Source organism: Lathamus discolor, chromosome 2, assembly GCF_037157495.1.
Source record: "Lathamus discolor isolate bLatDis1 chromosome 2, bLatDis1.hap1, whole genome shotgun sequence".
In the NCBI taxonomy this organism is placed as follows: Eukaryota; Metazoa; Chordata; class Aves; order Psittaciformes; family Psittacidae; genus Lathamus; species Lathamus discolor.
The window spans coordinates 9,807,593-9,813,592 of NC_088885.1; positions in this window are offsets into that span (position 1 = coordinate 9,807,593).

Sequence of the window (6,000 nt, forward strand, 5' to 3'; positions counted from 1 at the left end):
ATCCACAGATCACCCTTTCAGGCTTTTTATGGGTTTTATGCCAAGAGAAAAGGGCATTACTTCCCCTGCCCCTTCCTTCATTTTGTTGTCAAAACTATTATTTATAAACATGGACTAAGCTAAATAAAGAGTCTAGTGAATAGCAAAAGCACAACCTTGATAACATGCATCAGAATCAGTCAGGCTTTACAGAATGATGCCAGACAGCAAGATTTGATAGGGAATCAAGTAATTCCTTATCAAAAGAGAGCATCATAAAAATGCCCCCAGAGAAGATCTTCAGGACCGTGGAGTACTGAACTCTGAGAAACTTCAAGGTTACAAGAAATTTAAGGAAGTACTGATACTGTGGAGGTCAAAACTCCATAGCCAACCTGCAAAAGCTTGATTAGGAGAATTGTGTCTTCATATGCTACAGACCATCTTAAACGAAGATATAACTTGTATCCTCTGAGAGTCACTTATCTCAGTAGAATTTTGGACTGAACATGGAAGTTTTAACAGTTTCTACCATTTGAATGAAGTTTTTTGAATACTCATACAACCGTCAGGTGCTTTTGCAAGTCTCAAATCCTGCTGTGGAGAAGATAGACTCTCTTGGGTCTCATGGGCTCTGGCTTAGGCCCCAGTACAACTGGGCACCTCATTTGCATGCTATCCTTCCTCAAGCTGGGCTTTCAGAAGAAGCCATGACAGGAAACAATCTGTCATCCTGGAGCTGTGCAGTTCAGAGCAAGACCACTCAACAGATGTGTTTGCCTCACCACAACCTGTTCAGCAAGAAGCCAGGTAAGGACCGTATTTCATTGATGGGGCGAGCAGGACTATTGGCAAGTCTTGCACAAGAGCCATAGGCGCTCTTTATTCTTAATTCATATGGCTTGGCTTCTGGGAAGCAAATTATTGGTCTGTGCTGGCATGCAATCACCTTTTAATCAAGTGACCGACGCTGCTTTTTTGTTATTGAAAAATTCAGACGTGGTAATGAACTAAAATGATTCCCTGGGAGCACTTTTCGGGTAAGGGTCTCAAGTAGCATCCTTAAGATTTCACAAAACACTTGTGAGGTAAGACTTAAGTGACTGGCTCTACAGATGGGTACTTTCTGCCCTGGGAAGGCAAGAGGCCAATATAATATAGGCTGTTAGAACCCCATGGCACCCATACACTTCAGCAAATGTGGCCCACAATGTTTTGCTTGCAGTGCTGGCTGTAAGCAGGGTGGCTGATGTTTAGTTGTCCACCTGTTTTGCCTGCTAGCCATATTCTTTAGCCATTGGGCTCTTCTGCCTGGAGCGAGCGATCGCTGTGGTCAAGGTGTACCCCAGGCTACTCCATGTTTGCGTAAGAGATGGGCTCTGCCTATGAGGCAGCCCGGCTTTTATTGGATTCCTTCTTCACATTCCTTTTCCCCTGGTCTCTAGCTAATAACTAGGAGTTTACAACCACCTAGGCAGTGAGTAGGGTAAGATGCAGAACTCCTAATTATAGTCACATTGGACTGAAAAATACTAGCTTTAATCCTGTGTGTGTGTGTGTGTGTGCCTGCATTTTCCAGCATCTATAAAACCTTATTGCTGAAGTATTAAAATACAGAGGATGTTGGTCTAGCGTTTCTACAGACTTAAACCCATGCTTCCATAACTGTTCCTCCTGGAGTGAGAGACTGGGGAATGGTAAAGCTTTCTTGCATGTTTTGCAAAGGCAGAAACCCTCAAGTGAGCTGTTTGAAGAGCGAGATGTGTTCTCTGTTGAGATGTTTAGTGGCGAAAGCCTCTGTATGCAAAGGACCAGCCCACTGCAGATGCCTGTGCTCTCCTGCAGTCATCCTATCTCTTGGAGTCTGTGGGCTTAGTATTCAATCTGATGTTGTTTGGAATGTTTGTTTGGATTTTGACAAGCATGTTTGCTAAATCCATCTCACCAGACTTCTTATGAGTTACTGTGTGTGGATTGTCTACTTGTTTTCTTTGTACCATGTTCACCATATGATTTCTTCTTACAGCGCATTAAGCAACTCAACTAGTTATCACATTTGTGCACAGGAATGTTTGAGCTTTATTTCTCTAGGTACAAATACTAATCCAATAATTAAATGCATTTAAAGAAAACCAAAACAAAACAGGAAATCATTTTGTGCCAGAAAGGTGCAAGTATAAAAACTGTCGGTGAATTTGATCACTACCATATTTTTTTCCTCAAAATCACAGACTGTTTATATTCCTACAGAGAAAAAGTCAGTAATATTTCCAGAGCATCTTTCATATTCCCGAAGCACACTTAACTCTCAGAGGTCTTTCCCTCCTTATCTTTGCCTACATGCGACGTGATATGTTCTCTTCAGGCACTGTTCTCGTACATACAGATTGAGTCATCCATTCAGGGAACCAGAAGCCACGTTCCCGCACTGAGTCACACTGACCAAATACAGAGCACCAGGCACCAAGAAATGCAGAGGAGCCTTTGCTTCAAACAGCTTCTGGAAATGGAACGTTTCTCAACCATTACAAACATTTGTTGAGCAATTCTGCAAAATCTGTAAAATTCATTACTATCTTGAGAATAGGAGAAGGAGTAGTTCCAAGGATAGATGTACAAATGCACCCTGATTTCCTGTAAGTTTCTATTTCATTAAATAAATATGTAGGAATCCTGTAAGAGTTAAATCTATTGAATTATTCTGGTCTTTGGTATTTGAAGAGGAGGAGTTCAGTGGAAATCTTTTTCATTGCAGAACATTTCTGTCTCTCTGTGAGCACTTTCAAGTATGCAACAAGACTGATTCTTCTCAGAAACAAGGTCAGAAAGACCTTTGGTAACTGGGAGTCGCCAAACGAGAAGCAGTGCCTGAAGGGTTAACACTAGCAGGGAGGAGGTGCTGCTGGAGGAGAACCTTAGGAAGATCCCGTAATGTCTAACGTGTTGAAAGACAAAGCAATAAAGCAAGTTAGACAGTGATAAAGTTATTTGCCTGCATATGAAATAAACTTCACGTCTCCTATAAGTCGCTTAGGATTGCATTACCTGATAAAGCAGCAGTTTTATTCAGGGTCAGATGCAACCTTGCAGCTTGCAGAGTAGCTTCCTGTTTGAATATACACAATGAGAAATTAGACTGATTTGTCTGGTTATGGAACAGCCAAAAGCATGTTGAGGTGCTTGAGTTCAGGCCTCGATCATTGTTTGGGTGCTTTTGGTTTTGTTTTGATTTTACAGAACTGCTACAAACAGCTTCTGAATAACTTCTGAACTTGAGGTCTGCTTATGAGGTAGGATAGGTCCAAAGTTACACGATACTGCTTCTGTTCACGAACAGCCCTGTTCGCATGGGACTGAACTGAAATCTGGGCAAAGACCAGGCAGACTGAGGAGCAAAGTATCATATGCCTCTTCCTTCTGGGATGCAGTAACATTCAGCTTATGACTCTAACCAGAACACTGCAGATGAGAGTAATTTGATGAGTGTTCGTCAGTCTGTGCTAACTGGCTTGGCAAGGAGGATTTGAAACAATCGGCATCAAACTAGAGAGGAACCCTGCATGGAGTCTGGAAGAAGGGCTCAGTTCACAAAGATCAGGAGTATCATTAGAGCTATTTCTTTTCAAGAAGAATAGTTTAACTTCAGTGTGTAGGTGATACAGCAAGCAGTACATGAAACAAGACTCAGTTGTGTACCACATGTAAGTTGCTGTAAGACTTGAAGCTGTGAGATGTCTGTCAGACAGTGAAGGGGTTATTGCTTGGGTAAAGCTCTCATCAGAGCTAGCTGCAGTGCCATGTACTCAGGATACAATGTGCCTGTGAGATTTGTTTCTGATAAAACAATATTAATAACCTGATATCCTGTGGGAGGACTCGGCAAAAAACTACGAAGCGTGGGCCCATCTGGAACGAGCTATTTTCAGATTGCTTCTAAAATTGCACTTAAAATTGGGGAAATCGATATTCTCCATAAGTGGTTTTCCTTTTGTTTCCTTTCTCCTCCCAGGACTTTTCATTTCTGCTTTTCCAAACACAGCAATTTAAAACTACATGGAAGAAATCTGGCCACTCACCGCTGCAGAGTGTGGAACAAGACACACTTGGTGGAACCTGGCCACCAGCCGCACTGCATTTAGTCTAGCAAGGCTCCTGCTAATTGCATAAGGGCTTTAAAGGAGATAGCAGCTACGATAAATAAGTAAATAAAAATCCCATCTCTCTAGAAAGTGGGACAGTTTTCCCTTTTTCTCTGCTGTGGCTATAGACCCTTTCCTCTGACACTAGAGAATAGCTCACAGCATCGCTCATTCAGCAGCATCCTAGCAGCTGCCAGTTATCCCAAACGGCTCAGCGTGCCCGGGAGCATCCATGCTAGCCAGCATGGCGCAAAAAGGGCTCTCTGGCAGCCTGTGCAGACCTGCACAGCTATTCCAGTGTGTGCTCTGCAAATACCAGCAGTACCACCCAGACTTCAGTTGTTAGCCTAAGGTTATCAGTGCATTTCTGTGCATGGGAGCGTCTGCATTTTATGTATTGCTACGGCTCTGGGTGTGTACGTATTTGTTTGTGTGCTTGCCCCATAATGATCCAACCTATCTTACATGTATATTTTGAAATATTTTACAGAGTGAGGGTAGATATCATTATCTAAAGGAAAATGAAGTGCAGGGTCAGAGGTTATGCCCTTTGCTGAAGAATACAGAGCAAGTCATTGGCAGAGGTATGACCAGGACACCAGGTTTCCGACACAAAGCCTGCAGTCTCCACTAAGCCATGTTACGTTTTCTTTCCTTCTCTGCGTAGGAAGCGTTATGAATTGTAGATTATCAACATGCTCTCAAGCTGTTGTACTTCAGAAAGCCCTGTGGCAATAGAGAGAGGAAATTATATTTCTTTACCTAAGGACCTTTGCCACTACTGCTACTACTGACAGGAAGACTTTAAGCTCAGCAATAGCTTACATTAACTAAAGCCTGAACAGCAAATACCAGCTAACAAGAGCCCTCACGTGCATCCTTTAGCAAATGTTTGGCAGAGTGACTGGCCAAGTCCAACTGCATTCATTTCCAGTGACCAAAGCAGGTGGCCATGGACCCAATTATGACCTGGAATGCTGAATCAGAGTCCTGCGGATGACCTGATTTGACCATTAGTCCAGCCCTTTGCTGTGCTGTGGGTTTGTTTACAATGAGCGCTATTTCTTGAAATGATTAGTTTTGGTTGGTGTGGCAGAGCTTACTGAAGAGCAGGTTGTTGGCCATTTTCAGCTTTGGATTTTTTCCTTCAGAATAGGGTTTGTTTTTTTTTTTTCCTCCTGAATTTTTCAGCAGGACAAAAAAATGTAGAAAGAATCACTTCTGGGATTGACACATTTTGTCCATAAAATGTTTTCTGTAGGAACAATATTAAAAGACATGTAGAAATAGAAATCATTCTTAACCAATAAATTAAAGCGTTTCAAGTTCAAAATGTCTGAACAGACTGGAAAGGGTATTTTTGATTTTTCTCTTTTCCTTGGACAAAACAGTTTACAGAAGAACTGAAACAGTGTGCATTATAGGTGCAGCCTGTACTAAGCTTCTTGCAGAACGCTAACATTTGCATGACAATTGTGCCAACCTCCAGACTCAGAGAACAAACAAAATAGATCACTTTGCAAGAGACAAATGCTTTGCTTTGGTCTTTTTTTAGACTGCAGATCCCTTAGGGCAGGGATGGTCTTTATTTTATATCATCTATGGGACCAACCCACTGCTGAAACTTAAGAAGTAATGGTTTGATTCACATCATAAAAATCAGCTTGTGCCCTCCTGTTGACACCTCTGCATAGGGCAGGAACTGAGTAGATATTCAGACTGGATGTTGTTTCATTTTGAGTGGAGTTAGTGAGATAATATGGTGTAGACTGCAGAATTTGCTCATTAAAATAACTTGGGTGTTTTTATTTGTTTCTCAGCTCTTGTGATCACATTCTCATATCTCATTGTAGATTGTGAACTGCAAGCCATATATGAAATT